The sequence below is a fragment of the Chaetodon auriga genome, chromosome 24 (genome assembly GCF_051107435.1).
Source record: "Chaetodon auriga isolate fChaAug3 chromosome 24, fChaAug3.hap1, whole genome shotgun sequence".
Lineage (NCBI taxonomy): Eukaryota > Metazoa > Chordata > Actinopteri > Chaetodontiformes > Chaetodontidae > Chaetodon > Chaetodon auriga.
Window position 1 is genome coordinate 9,749,652 of NC_135097.1, and position 16,252 is coordinate 9,765,903.

A 16,252-nucleotide genomic window follows, 5' to 3' on the forward strand; every position below is an offset into this window, starting at 1 on the left:
GTTATAGGAAAAGCTCAGGTGTTACTAATAACATTAACAATAATCGTGATGATTCTATTCAAGTGTCCCAACGTGACAGTGAGCCAGCACGCACAATGGCAGGACCCTCAGACTCAAGCAGCTAAATGGAATTCAGCCAATCTTTTTTTTTTTTTTTTTTTAATTTACACCTGCACTTTCCCTACTGTGACATGTCAAAACGTCCTCTGTGAAAAATGCCTATACTGCATGAATTTTCACCTCAAGCAAACTCCCAAACCAGAATCTCACTTTTTTTGAGGAGGCTTCACTTTCTCAAACCAGTATGAATGACGAGCACACAGACAGTAATCCAGTTTACAAAACCCAGTATGCAGCTGTACAAATTGCATGAATTAGCACGATGCCACAGCATAGATGTCAAAGCGTCCCACAGTGTTGACTCAGCTTATAACGGACACAAACTACTATGCAGAAACATCACATGCGGAAACAGGGAGGCGGTGCAACATCCCTTTTTCACAGCAGGCATTTCAACATGTCACACCCACAGGTGCAATTAATAATATTAAAGATGGCTGCATACCATTTAGTTGAGCCGTGTATACTGGAACTGTGTTCTTAGTTACACCTGTGCTTTTCCTACGATGACAAGTAACATCACCACTGGGTACCAGGTAGTTTTCCCTCTCTTGTCCCTGTTTGCTTTTATAAACATGACCACAGAATTGCTGGTATGGGAAAATGAATGGAGGCTATAGTTCTTGAGTGTCACTTAACTATTGGAGGAAGTATCTTTCACTTAAGCAGCAACACTGCAAGACGACAAACTCCATTACAAGTTCTGGAATTGGGTTATTAAAAGTACTGGATAATTAAAACTGATGCATTCAGGTGCATGCAGGATTTTACACCTGCAGTTGATGGATGTGGTTTAAACATTTTATAAAGAGCGGCCTCGTTTAATTTATAACAACATTTTGTAAATATTGTATTAGTCACTGAAAAGTAAATGTAGTTGTATAAAAAGTACAGATCGTGCGTCCGAATAGTCGTGAAGATGAAGTAGAAAGTTAAATTGAAATACCAAAGTAAAATACGATAAAAAAGAAAGTGCTTGAAATTTGTACTTAAGTTCATCACCTGAATAAATCTAATTAGTTTAATTCCACCACTGTATGACTTTAGCTGTAGGGGCTTTCGACTTGAATGGAGCTGCCACAGTGTGCAAGCTGCCAGGTGCCGACAGCAATAAATAATGATAATGGTAACAACTGTAGTGATAGCAGATGATTTTTTTAAACATGAATATTAAGACTGTTTAAAAAAAATAAATCATAATGAGCGTGCCGGCCTTCAGCACCTCTTTGAAGGACAATTCGGCTGTTAAATTCGCATGAAGGGACACCTCCAGTCTGAGCTGCTCCTCTTGCTGGCCACCAAGCGGCCGGACGGTGAAGCGCAGCTCAGAGCGCAGCATCCCTGCCGTCTCCGGTCTCTTCCTCTCCTCCCTCTCTCTCCAGCCGTCGCCGGGAGCAGTGTGTATGTGAGTGAGTGTGTGTGCGTTAGTGTGTGTGTGCGTGTGTGTGTGCTGGTGTAATCTGACAGCACGCTGGGGCTGCGTTTCCTAAGAAAAGCTCAGCTCTCTCTCAGTTTTCTGCCCGTCTTATTGCCGCTCTCATTGTCTTTGTCGACAGTGATAAAGAGAGCAGGTACCATCTGTCCATTCCGCCAGTGTAGTACGAGTTGCCTTTTTTTTTGTTTGCTGCTCTTCACAGATGTTATGTCAACACTTTTTGGGTGGTGGTGTTGGTGTTGGTGGTGGTGGTGGGGGGACTCCCGGTTCTAATGGAATTTGTTGTGGCTGTTTGGTGTCTTCTCTCTTTCAGTTCAACCAGGGGCCTGTTTTTGGAATAAGAAAAGCATTGCTGTTTTCTGACTTTGAGAGAAGAAAGAAGGGACTCCTCTGGAATTTCCTAAGGAATTTACTCGGACAGCTCCGGTGAGTGGACATCTTCACATGCAAAAGCTTCACGATTTAGACTGCATGCAGCTATTTACCTGCTATTTACCTGCTACTGACTTTATTTTTGTGGAAAACATAATAAGCAAGCGTATCCTTCATTTTTCCATTCTTCTATTTTAATTACAGTTACCGGGGCTTTGCATTCTACCGCCTGGGTACATAGTAAGTAGTATAGACTTTTTTCCCCCACTGCATCTTCTAATTGTGTGAATTGCAGTTGAAAGCAGCTCGACATGTTTCTGTGTGTGGAATGAAGTGTTGGCTCCGTGTCGACTTAAGTTCCGTGTCGTGCCGCTATGTGAGTAGGTGCCCAGGGCGCACATTTCTTGCATATCCTGAAGCAGCGCTATGGATAATGTCGCGCACACCGTGCACCGATCTGCTGCTCGCCGTTGCACTCCAGATGGTGGCGAGATATTTACAGAATTGTTTGAGCGTCATCGTTTATAACACATACTGTGCTCACAGCGCCGAGCCATCTTTGCCCCGCACGGTTATCTGCCCCGCTTTCAAATATTGGAGGATGCGCAAGCACCAATTACCCGCTGTGGGTTATTCTGTGTGTTAGTTTCAGAACACGTTGAGAAAGTTTGGTGAGATGCTTGGTCCTGAAAACTGAGGAGGTTTGTCTTCTTTGAATACATGCATGTGTGTGTGCGCGTGCGTGCGTGCCCGCGTGCGTGCGCAAGGGCTCCTGACTCAGGTGATGGAGACAGTGGGTGGGCTGTGAGTCACCTAGTTTACCCATTTTGCTGCTGTTATCTGACAGGCTTTGATGTCAGGTTTGACTGGTGATTGACAGTGGCTCATGCGCAGTAGTGTGTCAGCAGAGGCCCAGGGTTTTTTTTTTTTTTTTTTTTTTTCCAAATCCCCCTCCATCACTGCCACCTATATTTGGAAGTTACCAAATTCCATGATTTACACAACCCTTTCTCTGTGTTAAAGAGTATTTGTCAGACTAGTACTGACAAGTGATTCATATATAGCCAATTACCCGTGATTTGCAGTCATACTTTGCAGCCCAGAGGGAAAAAAAAAGTGGAAAGCCTCTAAAAGGCAAGATAATGAACTGAAAAGTTTGTGTGCCTCGATATTTTGTAGCAAGCCAAGGAGAAGCAATCGCAAATGAGGGCAAGGACAGCTCACACAGCCAGAGAGATGTGTCTTCCCTGGCTAGTGTAGAGTGACAGAGGGCTAAGTGAGCATGACCACTGAGGAGAGGTAATAGCATTACGGTCTGCCAGTCATGAGGCAGTGCAAGAGATAGGCCACTGTTGCATTTCAAAAAGAACTAAATGGGAAGCACACAAGGACAGGAAACTTTGACATGAGGACATTATAGAAATTTAACACCTAAGTGCACCCTCACATGGCTCAATAATCCACTTTAGCCAGTTTCTAGTTATGATAATCACAGAGTCTCAATATTAAGCTGTTTTGTGCTGTGCCATCAGAGTTATTGAGATGGGGCTATCCTTTTTGGACTGGGATTAAGGCTGGATTTAGCATTGCTTCACTGATGTCGCTGTGGGGTTAGAGATTTGCTGATGCTGACTTTATTATCTATCTATCTATCTGTCTGTCTGTCTGTCTGTCTGTCTGTTTCTCTGCTCTTGTGTGTTTCTTGCTTAATATTGCAAAGTACTAAGGAATATAAAAGCACTGTGGACATCATCCACAATCTGATTGTGTGAAGCATATAAATACAACACTGCCAGCACTAATGCAAAAATAAACAAATCCAACAGGAGACAAATACACATCCTCCCTTTTTTTTTTTTTTTTTTTTTTCCAGAGGACGACTGCTTGCACTATAAATTTCAACACGATGAAATGCTGAAACACAGCAGCTCTTTAGGCTAGTTATCCCCGTGTGTAAAGACACACAAAAGTGGATTTGAATCATTTGCTGTCAGGCGGTGAATGTCTTGCAAAGCTTTCAAGGATTAGTCCCAGGTAAGAATGTCCCCTGCCGTCCTTTACCCAGCAGCGCTCCCATTTTATAAACTGGCAACATTCTGCAATTTCCCTCCGTCTTCCCTTTGAGTGATAGTCCCAGAACTACTCACCAGGCCCGCATCAATCACTGCTGGATGGGATTTGAGCAACGGCTAGAAGTAGTAAGCGGGGAAGACAGGTCTGCTTGCTCACAGTTGCACAAGCTATGGCATGTGACCCCGAGAGCCACGGCCAGCAGTGGCAGCGAGATAGCCGCATTTCTGCAAATCTTTTTCTCACATTAATTATAATTGAACAGGGGTTTCTCTAGTGCGACTGTGTTGACAACATACACACTTCTTCTTCTGCCTGCTGAACGTCCCAGGAGAGAAACAGGAGTAAGATGTAATTATGGTTTATAAACTTCATCCAGGTGACATAATCGGGGCATGGCTGAGACGGCAAGGAGCTGTCTTAACAGCTGCTAATAAATTTATAGCTGTTTCTTTTCTTCTGCGTTGCACATTTCTCAAACTCTCACTGTATAGGTGCACGTTTGTCGGATGTCGCATGCAGCTTTGTTGAAACTACAGCTTCTCTGCTTTCATACATATGACTTACAAGGAAAAAAAGGGTGCATGGTATTAAAAGAGAACAAATATTGCCCAATTCACAGCAAAAAAAGGTGAAAGCAATGCAAATAGGGAAGAGAAGCAGCTATATTATCCTTGTGTTTTACCGCGAGGAACACCTTGATTGCGGTCCAAGGCTCGGCAAGCCGAGTAGCCGGCTCCCAGAGGCCGTTTTATAATGAGGACGCGCTGTCAGATAATTAGATACACCTGACGCAGGCATTTTCAGGAAATTTTGATTCATCCCAAAATAAAATGTCTGTACCTGCCAACATGAAAGCAGAAAAAAAAGATATCCCGCTGTCACATTGCCTCTCCTCTCATGGTGGCAATGTTTTATTTATTTATCCACATCTTAATGCTCTTGGATGAGGCATTTTTGTGCGAGCTGATGCATTAGCTGCCAAAGTTTCTCATCTCTTTCTCATCCCATGCAGCCAACACTCCCTTGGATGCATGGCACAAAATACCATCTGATTGTGATTCTAAGTCAGCGTATGACAAGACTAAACACTCCGCATGCGCGTCACATAACCGTATATGTAACCAGTCACGTGTGCGAAATGTCAATAGCACAGGTGTGTATTCAAGGGGCATATTCTTTTATTCATCTTAAGACAGTGTGTGTGTTTTCCTGTCGTGCTTCCTCGATGATGTATCAATACACACACCAAAGGTTTGGAGACCTCATGCATGCACGTGCATCTAATCAGCCATTTCATGCATATAACTGTATACAACGAGAGATGAATGACTAATTGAATTCACTTCAACGCCCACACATATGTATGCAGACACAGATTCATACACAGGACCATGCACACAAACACAATCTTAAATCTAATGTCTTTTTCTCAGCTGTTGATTAGAAAATGCTATGTGAAATGAAACCCCTCTCACCTGAGCTGTTTATTTATCAAGCACATGGCTCCAGTCATAAATCAGACGCTCATTAAATTGTTAAACAACGACTTTTGCCTTCTGCAGAAGACATCAATGCTATTAAGCCTGATGTATGTGATACAGTGGGAAGGTGAACCATTGCAGGCTGCACAGGCTCGTGTTGTCCAATTAACAGACTTAAATCATTAATACGTGAATAAAAAGACTGCAGATTATCACAGCTCAGATGTGCTTTTTTTGTCACCTGATAGCCGAGCATAAACGCTACTATAAGCCTTGAAAGAGCACGGCTGAATTTACTTCCTCTGAGTTATAGGTGAACCAACAGAAAGCCTTGACAAATGCATGCGAGTTGAAATCGTAACAGGTTCGCAAAAATGTAAAATTAGCACGTTGAGTAGTGTTTTTAAAGGTGTTCCTTGAACTATGCGTGTCTCAGCAGGATTTCCTTTTCTGTAGTCATTTAAAGGAAGACAGTGTAACTTTTATAAACTGTGGCCCTGAGTGGCAGCTGTGGTGTGATGGTAAATGCTACAATGTAGCACAACACTGGGACAAGTAGAAAAGAGGAATTAAGTCAGTGAGCTGACTCAGTATTGTCACACAGCGATATCTAATGTTGGCTAACATCAGCTAACACTAGCCACCAAATGCTGAGTGTAATCAGTGTTTGAATTTGTTCATTTTGTCTTTCAAAAGTTGCAGAATTTTGCAGTAAAGTGAGAAAATGTAAAGTACAGTATGGATCTACACCCAAATCCTTGTTGGCTTCAGTTTACAACAAATCGAATTCGTTTCGCTGTTAAAATGATATATTTTCATATGAGGGTGAAAATAAAGATTTCAAGAATAAGAGAGACCATAATCCTCCTCATGCATCTCATCTGAGGTACAGCTCGCCCTCAGCAGCTGTATTACTGCACTGTACATGTCTGGTGGCAAATATGATGTCAGTTTGATCATATCATTTGATCTGGAGCATCTTGTCTCCTTGTAAACAGTCAACAAGGTTTCCTGGCCTTCCTTGCATCACTGGCGATGCAGTGAAAGAAATTCACCTGTGAGCAAGTGTCAGAATACTTCACGATTGGCAGTTGTGTGGTTTAAATTGCTGTCAGTTTCGAACCGCATGGTGTTCAGACCAATGCTGCGGGGCAAATGCACTCACATTTAACCTAGACAAATGGAATCCTGTAATACGTGAATGTGTTGCTGTGACATTTGAATGAATCACAGGACGTTGGTCGGCTATGTAGTAGCCTTTGCTGCGTGTACTGTACATTAGCATGGACGGTGGCTGTTTCGGTTGTATTAAAGAGAAATAGTTCATTTTATTCGTGCATTCCTTTTCATGCTTGGCAGTCTTTACGCTGAACCCATGACAAAGTGACCAAACATATGGCTCTGCTCTATACTACTCCTTCATTTCCCATCACCGAACTTCTCTCTCACGGTAGCAGGAGTTCTAACCCTAGTTCAGCGATGCATGATTTGAAAGCCATCTCTGCGGTGAAGGCTGTGGCGGATGCTTTAGCTCTCTGTTCAACTCACTGTATTGTTATTGCCTAAAGAAAACCTGGGTCCGTACTGTGCAGCTGAACTTGGGGGAAAAAAAACAACAAAAAAAAAAACCTCCACTCTAACATGACAGGAACTCACAAAACTGATGGATACTGACAAAAGATGAAGACAGGATGAGAATGTTATGGATGTGCTGCCCTGAGTCAAAATCCCTGCCTGAACTAATAACTGAGTACACTGGGCTGGACACACTATCATGAACATCTGCACAAACCGCTCCAATAGCAACACTATCTAAAGCTTTTTGGTATTTATAAAGTTGAATTAAAAGCTTCATGACACACTCAAAGATATATGAATATTCATTAGCTGCAAAAGTGCTGTAGTATTTATTGCAGGGCTGTTACACTGGATTGCAGAAGGCTTTGCAGGCATTCGTGGTATGATCTTAACCCCTTGCATGTTAGCTTACAGCTAGTTCATCTTTTTGATGGTACAGGTGCTACCTTAGGTAATGACTAGGTCCGTTTTTTTAAAGAGCCAATGGCAACATGATCTTACATCTTGACCTTCTTGTAAGCCACATGCACCATGGTGTGGCTATTTTATCCCCATACATGCTATTGCTGTGGCATTCCTCTGCTATCTGGCGCCCTGAAAGATTTCAGAGGGCACTGGTATGTTGAGTATTGGCATTATAGTCTATTGGGATATGGAGGCAAAGGAGAACAGAAAGAAAGGAATAATGCAGGCAAGCTGGAGCCAGGGTACTCTGCACAGTTCGATGCTGCTACCTCTAACCGACATGAACAAGAGAAATCAATTAGACCTACTCGGTTGCTATCCAAGGGACTTCCACCATGGGAAAGGGTGGAGCGAATCAAAGCGCTTGGAAAAAAAACAAAAAAGAAAGTAGCAGAAGAGGAAAGTGAACTCGAGTGGCAGTTTGTTGTGTTCTTTGCCAGATCGGCCGCCTCTGACCTCGAGATAACATTCATTGTCTCGGTTTTCATCCCAGGCATGCTTATAATTCAAGACACTTTCCCATCTCTTTTTTAACAGTGATGCAAAGCTTTACTCTTCTACTGTCCTTTCAGGTCGGTAATGATAAAAAACAAAGGCTGGCACAAATGTTTCTTACAAGAATATTTTGATGAAGCCTTAGCTTAGTTTTACCTGTGGATGCAGCAATGTGTGTTTTCCCAGCTGCTTTAGAGACACTATTATGTTTATATTCATACCTTAAAGCCATTCCAGCAGTCACTTGGAGGTCACTGTGAACACCATTTCCTTTCCACACCATGATGGGCTCCACAGTTTTGTTTTGCTGGGGAGAAAAGAGCAAACAAGTTGGACTGTGAGGGAATTATACAAGTTTTAAAAGTCGTATTTAAAAAGGGTTTAGTTTTCAAAAACTCTTTATTTGGTTTTACAGAAAGAATCTCTAAGAGTCCCGCAAGATTAAAAAGAGCTTCTTCGTATCGAATATGAAATAGTCCAACTATTGTGGTAGGATCAGTGAAGCTAGTATCCACAGCATATAATTTATTAATAGTATTTCACAGCAAGCTAAAGTACAGTCTCACTGTCATTTGAAAATTCTATACGCAGTGGCACAGCAAATGTAGAGATCCGCTGAATCTCACTTCCAAACTTGACTAAATAGATATTTAAAATCTGTATGTGGATTTCCCGAGGATCATGAGAAAATTAATATGCATAACCAGTGGAGGTTATCGAAAGAGATAAGGCGATTGATGCTTTATGCATATTTCATTGACTGGAACTGAGCTCTGCACTGTAAATACTGAGGTTAAGAGTGCGTAGCATGGATTTCACAGGACCCAGAGGCCTCATTGTCTTTGATCAGACTGAAAGAAGACACTTTTTGATCAAGCCCCACCTTGGACCCCTGACAGGCTCTCAGGCTGGGAGATACGGCATTGTCTCCATACATAGGATCTACACATAGTAAAGAGTGGACACCTCTGGAAGTGTGCGAGAGTCTATTATACTGTACATTTAGAAATCCCCCCCTCCCCCTCGCCCTTGATGAATATCTAGCAGTTGGTGATAGGGGAGTTATTCTACAGAGTGGAAATTCAATTTGACAAAGAAGACCTGTCTCGTGGAGTCTTTTAAATGGTTATGATCGCATAAAGTCTGCAGTGTAACAGACCTGGAAGGATTAATGAACAGGATCCGTGGCTCTTTTTTTGGTCTGTGGAGCTATTTATGAATAAATCTGGCATGGAGGAAATGGACATGACAGAGACATGAAAATAAAAAAATAATGCAGATAAATTGCTGAAAATTTTAACAGTGCAAGCTTGGGAAGTTGTGGTCCGTATATAATCCTGTGTGTGCAGTTAGCTCAGTCCCCTGACAGAGCACACATGTAAACACAACACCCCCACCTCCCACTCAGCCCTGCTGTAGGTTTGGCTGTGGGTGCTCGGCAGATCCCTCAGCATCATGAGAGAATAACAATGAGGGTTTTGGGAGGGATCAGTTCCCCAGCACAGATCCATACTGGGTAGGGTTTATGTAAGACCCTGGCTTCCTGAGCTCTCTGCCAGTTTAAGATGACAAACAAATGGTACCAAGAAGTACAGGCTTGCCAAAGGGTTGGGGGGGGGGGGGGGGGGTAGCATCTCTTCATGCTACCCAACCTGCTTCATCTTCCCTTCACACAAAAACACCCTCCCTCTGTTCATGCACAGGCCTGGTTATGTGTCCTGGCTTGTGATACCAGGTCTCATGTGTATCCATGCAAGTTGATGTGTGTTTTCTCACCACTTCTTGGCTCTGCAGCACCATCGCCCACTTTGAAGCCACCCCCTTCCCTTATCCTCCTCTTCCTCCCTTTGTTTTCCCCTTCAATATGTTCCATTGAAAGAAGGCTGGGATCTGTCAAAACCCATCCTTTCTTCTGTCTGGCATGTCAACTTTTTTTTTTTTTTTTTTTTTTTTAGGTGGGCTGCCACGGAAACTCACTCAGCCCTGACACCCCAGTGGTTCTTAAAATATCAAAACAGGTTGAGGCTGAAGTGTTGTCTTTTCTGATGATACAATTTATGTGTATTCATCAGCTTTTTCTGTTTTCACATCACGATGCAGCTTCTCAAACGATGTGAATCACCTCATAGCAATACTGCAGCTGGTTGAGGATCTTAATTATCTGTCATTAATTATTAAGGCTTTATAAATAGAGCTAGGTCTACTTAACCCATTTTGAATATCCCCATCCATTACCTATTTCTGCAGTTATTCCAGTAAAAATCAAGTATGCAAAAAAGCAAAGCAAGCACTGTGGTAGCAATCATGGAGACAGACCTGCTAAATACTGTACTCAGAGGTTGCACAGCTCCTTGACTTTTAACACGGACCTCTCCAAAGTGCCAATCCAACTCAGGTTTAGGTTTTCTGCAACATCATTGCAACCAGGTACTGAAAGGATGAGGCCCACAATTCCTCGGTGCCATAAATATATTTTGAAGTAAATGTATCTTCACTTTTGGCAAACAAAATGCGTCCAAGTGTGCTGTTTTAATCAACAACATCTGGACTTTATTGGTTGGAGGAAATCAAGAGCGGATCTTCTCGCAACTCGTTCAGTTCCGAGAAGACCCTTGTGGGAATATCTCAGAAAAAAGAAAAGACTAAAAAAAAAAAAAACCCAAAAAATAACACAAAGGATGGGACAGTTTCTCACTCATTTCCCTCCCCAGACACTGTGAGGAAGACATGTTGTAAACAGTGTCTTCTGACATGCAGTAGTCTAGAGCAAGATCTCCCTGTATGCCTGCATAGCACAGAAATACACCATGGATAACATTAGGATCCATTGAGTTGGGAGTAAGGGGAAAATCGATGTAAGGTGAAAATTAAATTTGGCCCGAAGAGCCTTTAGGCAAAGTGCAATTTGAAAACACATCTTTTATGTTCCCCTGGGCATCTGATGGGGGAGGGCAGGAGATGGACGGTGGATCTAACCATCATGGAAAAAGGCAGAGGTATGCTATGAGGGAATGGGAAACACCTCATCTCACTCCTAATGTGCCTCCCCTTTGATTGTCTAATTCGGTTAGGGCCGTACGTCTGTTATCGGATCATATCAAAGGTCAGAGGCGTCCTGTAGACAAATCAATCTCCCCGTCTGAGGAGGCGCAGAGGAAGCATGGATTGAAGGAGAGCCGATCCATCTAGTGGGCCCAGAATGAAGGTGGGTGAGGAGAATGAGAGGTGGGGGCAAGAAAAATAATGGCATCTGCTGCTCGGAGAGAAGTGGGCGAGGACGGCTAGATTGAACTGTTGACTTGGGGAATGCGATATGCTCAGAGAGAAAAAGAGTTTACATTATTGCTTGCAAGATAAGAGCAATTCTTTGAGAAGACCCGGCACATTATGGCCTCCCTGACTACCAGATAGGTGAGTCACTGATATGTTCCAAAAAGGCTCGACTGAACAAGCCTGTGATTTTGTCCAATAGTAACTCAAGTTTGAATGTGAGGCTCAAAATGGTTGAAAGCCTCTTATTTTTGTATAATTCAAGTTTGACATTCTCATTATAAAAACCCCATCTGTCTGGTGGTCAGCACTGCCTGACACCATTAGCTCTGTGTTCTGATAGGTGTGAAGATAATCCAGTGGCTGCACATCTCCTCATGCATGGCTTCCCACAATTAATTCACTTTCATACAGTTAGAGCAGCTTTACAGTGGCTGTGCTTTGCGCATTGAGCTGTCGAACTAGCTCGCTGCATACAGCCTTGCCTTTTCTGCACAAGGTCACGACTAGCGCTGATATAATTCATCAACAATTCTGAGAATCAATGAATAATTAAAATCATGCCAAATGTTTGATGTTTCAGCTTTTTCAAATGTGAATATTTGTAGCTTTTATTGTGTTTGACATATTTTTAGAATCAGAATGTCTTTGCTGCTGGACTTTTGGCTGCACAAAATGAGCAACGTGCAACGTAAAGGTGCCTCGTGAAATTTTTTGTTTTACATTCACTTCCCCAAACGCATTGTATGACAACAGTTCTACTGAACACATGCTTTCCTCCAGTAACATTTGCAAAGCCGACTTTTAAAACACTAAAAATCTGCATTGTTTACGTCCATGCTTACTTGCTAGCCGTCTTCTTCGTTGCTGCCTTTGTTGGCACATGTTCATTTACAGATCAGTGGAATGGTGGGAACCAATGGCAGGAGTGTGTATTGCATCACTCATAGACGAAACTGGTGTGTATGCATGAGAACAAACCAAATGGGGACCAACTCAACACATAGCAGTGCTAGTGGTCACAAACTTCATAGGGTACCTTTAACTTGTATTGATATTTTCAAGCAGAATGAGTGGTTTGACATGGGCAATGCAAACTTTCATTGACATACAGTTTTTAATGGGTTACATGTTTTGTGGCTGTAATGAGTTGCAACATCAGTTTGATCTTATTTTCCATTTTGTTCATTTTGTAGGTAAATGTGTCACTCCACACAGTTTATTTAAATGACAATGAATCCAGTTTTTGAAGTTGTCACTTTGAGCTAGTATACTAGTGCCACTTTCTTTTTCATATCAAAATGATTGATAAAAAAATTGTCAGAGGAATTGATAATGAAAATGATAATTAGCTGATGGCCAGTCACAACCATGAGCGATATGCTGCCTTTTTGGGAGGTCCATTAAAGTTTGTTCATGAGGAACGCTGTTGTAGTGAAACCATTATTCCTCTCATTCCTCATCACATTAAATATTTTTAATGCTCCAGACCTCTTAGAATGTCTGTTAACAAATAATCATAATTAAACCAACGATGCATAAACACAGTGGTGGTGGGCAGCAGTCCTGGGCAAAGTTTCGAGGTGAGTATAAATCATCCAGAGTTTAATGCCAACAAGATGTTTAATTTGGGACCCCTCAGTGCGTAATTAGTTCAATTAGCCTCAATCCTGCACAGAGAAGCACATACAGAAAGGACCCAGGTTGCCCTCTGGTCTCCCTGCATTAAAAGGCAACAGTGCATTTCCTCCTGTAAGATTAAAACTCACTGTGTAATAACTCACCCAAGCCTTCCCTCCAGACACTGTTGCGATGGTTCAGTGTGAGATAATGTTTGCTCAAGCAACTCTCAATGAGATTCAGCGCACCGGTGACACCATTACTCTAAGCTCATTGCCTAGTCAGGTTGGGTGGGTCTACCCTGCCTCAGAAAAGTCGAAGCGCAGAGGCGCCAGAAGAGAGAGCACCTCTCGAGACAGATTACACGTCTGTGGACAAGCGAATAGGCTTGCACTTCACCTCCGCCTCAGACAAGCGGGTTATTATCTTTTGGTGTTTTTTTTTTTCTTTTCCCCTTTCACGCTCTTGCCAGTCATGTAATGCATCCAGGACAAGATGCTCACCCTGCAGCCGGAGCAGGTGGACGACAAGGCAGCTTACACATTTTTGCTAATTGCAAGCAGTCAGTGAAACGTATCTGAAATGAAGATGATGGCACACGCTTGCAAAGGAAGTCAAAGCAGCCTAGGCCCGAGCCAAAGTGTTTTAAATGGATTACACCAGTGTGTCATTGCGATTACACGCTCCTCGCAGGGACCGCGACAAGATGAATTGTATTTTATGGCTTTACAGCAGATCTTTTTTCTTTCTTTTCTCCTCGAAGTTGAATGCATTCCCCCCCCCCTCTACTGTGTAGCGTGGTCTGAATGTGGGATTGTTTTTGCCTTTGAACTACCTCACAAACAGTTCATCTGCTACTTTTTCTTAAGGGGACATTTTCTGTTTATCTCAGAGAGGATTGGCTGACTGAGAGACCACGTATATGTGTACATTTTCATGCTTTGTAAATGATATTTCAGACTTCCTCTGGCTTGTTTTGTATGACTGAAACACTATAACTCTCAGCAGTGAACCTCAAAAAGGCCTCAGAAAATGATACATATAACCACATGCAGCAGTTTTTCTCTCTACCTCTATGTACTGTAGGTCCATCCCCTCATACCGTGTTTAATAATAATGTCTTATCATTCCATTCCTTGATAGTATATCACTGTAATCATTGTCATTTACATGTACAGCACAGCAACAATTCAGAAACACCCCTTTGTACTTATACATACACCATATACCATGTGTCACAAAGCTCACTGATAAAACATGACTCAGTGCTTCAGTAGTGTCCTCCAATCCCAGTTTCTTCTCTACAGAAGATCAGTGGATATGGCAGGATGCATGTGTGCGCAGGCAGAAAGGGTTATGAAAGTGTGTGTATGTGAGAGGGAGGTTTTGTCTGGAAGAAGTCCATTAAGTCCGGAAAGAGCACAGGGTTAAACACCCAAGTACTCGGAAAAACGTGTGTTCATGACCTGCCAAGCAACTTTGGAATGCACCGCCCATCTACTTCCTCCAGTTCTGTGATGTACACTCTTGGTGAGACTTGTTGAGGCACACTGTTTCCAGTCAGTGTGATGTGGGGGTGTATTACATCTGGTACTGTACTGGTGGAAATCACCCCTTGCACAGGCCCAGGCAGCTAATGTGAGACATGCATGTCTGCATGAAACTATAGGAGGCTTGTAACAGAGGTTTGAAGTTGTACACTGCTAACAGTGTTGGAAATGGGTAGGGATAGAGAGGGCAGCCAGGTTGAGTCGGCTTAAGAACACTTAAAATAAACAGATTTTCCTTTTTTTCCCCCAATTTTCTTGAGTTATAACACAATTTGGGATTTGAACCATTTGAGCAGAGTCCATGCCATTGCAACTTACAACATCATCACAGTCATTTTGTATTAAATATGTAGCTACTTCCATACGAGTATCAACATGGTTGTAATTTGATAGTTCGCCAGTGACTACAACTACCAGCATCTGAGTTTGTCTGTTGATAGCAGTGTTGTTCCTGCAAAGCACTTTTCTACTGCACTCTGTACACAGTCCTACAAATAGAGCATATGTATGCATTCAGGGCTGACACACACTCCCACACACAAAAACAAATATTAAGTTTCAACAAATGAGAACTAACGGATAAATCATTCAAATTAATGCAAAAGAAAGCCACATAGCCTAACTCTAAACTTTGCCATGGTAGAATGGACATTGTTCTGCTCACTCGTGCCAACATTTAATGTAAGTCAGTCAAAAACAATCGCAGTAGTCTAGTTTGGGTGACAGAGCATCCAGTACTAGCTTACAGTGGTACACTGTGAATGTGAAGTTAAATTTGTGACAGATGCTAAGTGCGCCTTCGAGTTGCTCCCATGTTCGAGCAGCAGTTTTCCATTTTCAATAAAAAGTGGCAGCGCTAATATGAATACAGCCCGTGCACATACAAAGTGGCAGCACGTCTTTGTGCTGTAATAGTGCCTTGCAAAGATACAATTTAATAAATCCATGTTAACACAACACCTAGTGTGTCCTGTAATTGATTGCTATTGGGTGAGCTGCAATCTTCCACCTGGCTATCCACAGGTGTATTCCACCCTGTGCTTTACAGAGATGTGCCTGTGCTGCCCTTGGCACTGAAACAATCCTTCAGTCTCTCCTCAAGTGCCTACAGGACTTAATGCTCTTATTGGGTTTTATATCAGAGAACACACTTGCTCCTCAAGCTAATCATAGCACTAGTGTCTCTGGAATTTGATCAGTCTTAACAATGACCATTGTGCGCTCCTATTGAGCACCATACAAATTAGCTTCTGCGCTGGTGGCCAGTGGGACAATGTATTCGCTGGCTTTATCACATCTTGCCCCGGCCTACCATTAATCTTGTGGACTGTATGGGATGAATTAATGCGCCGAGGGATTTGTAAGGCTATGGATATGGATTACATTGTCTAACAGTATATTTGAATTGGTCTCTGAATGTGATTCTTGTGGACTGAGATTAAATTCAGCTGATAAGAGTCTGCTGTAACAAACCACATTATTATTGCCCTTGTCAGTCTGTTGTGCATGGCAAAATGAAGCAGTGCTCCCATAATCCTGTTCATCTACAAGAGGTCTGCATCTCTGATTGAATTTCATGAGTACAGTTGGTGGGGATTGGCTGGAAAGTGATTGCCATTTTGCTTAATATGCCCTCTGCAGACTCCTGGCTGTCACCTTCTAACTGTTTTTTAGTCTTGGTTTCTCTCCTAATCCTACCTTCTTCGCTTGTGAATGAACTACTCAGTCATTTATAAACTATTCACAACTGTTTAACCAAAAGTGTTCACACTGAAAAGGTTGAAGGGCCACGA

At 42.5% G+C, this 16,252-nt stretch overlaps 1 protein-coding gene across 24 annotated transcripts in view; it reads left to right on the forward strand.

Moving 5' to 3' along the window:
* Window positions 1-1,519: 1,519 nt before the first annotated feature.
* Window positions 1,520-16,252, forward strand: part of ptprda (protein tyrosine phosphatase receptor type Da) — a 348,556-nt gene continuing 333,823 nt past the window's right edge. For all 24 annotated transcript variants that reach the window (XM_076724731.1, XM_076724735.1, XM_076724734.1 and 21 more), the window contains exons 1-3: window positions 1,520-1,691; window positions 1,869-1,981; window positions 2,132-2,167. The gene's annotated coding sequence lies outside the window, so the exon portion shown is untranslated. The remainder of the gene's footprint in view (window positions 1,692-1,868; window positions 1,982-2,131; window positions 2,168-16,252) is intronic.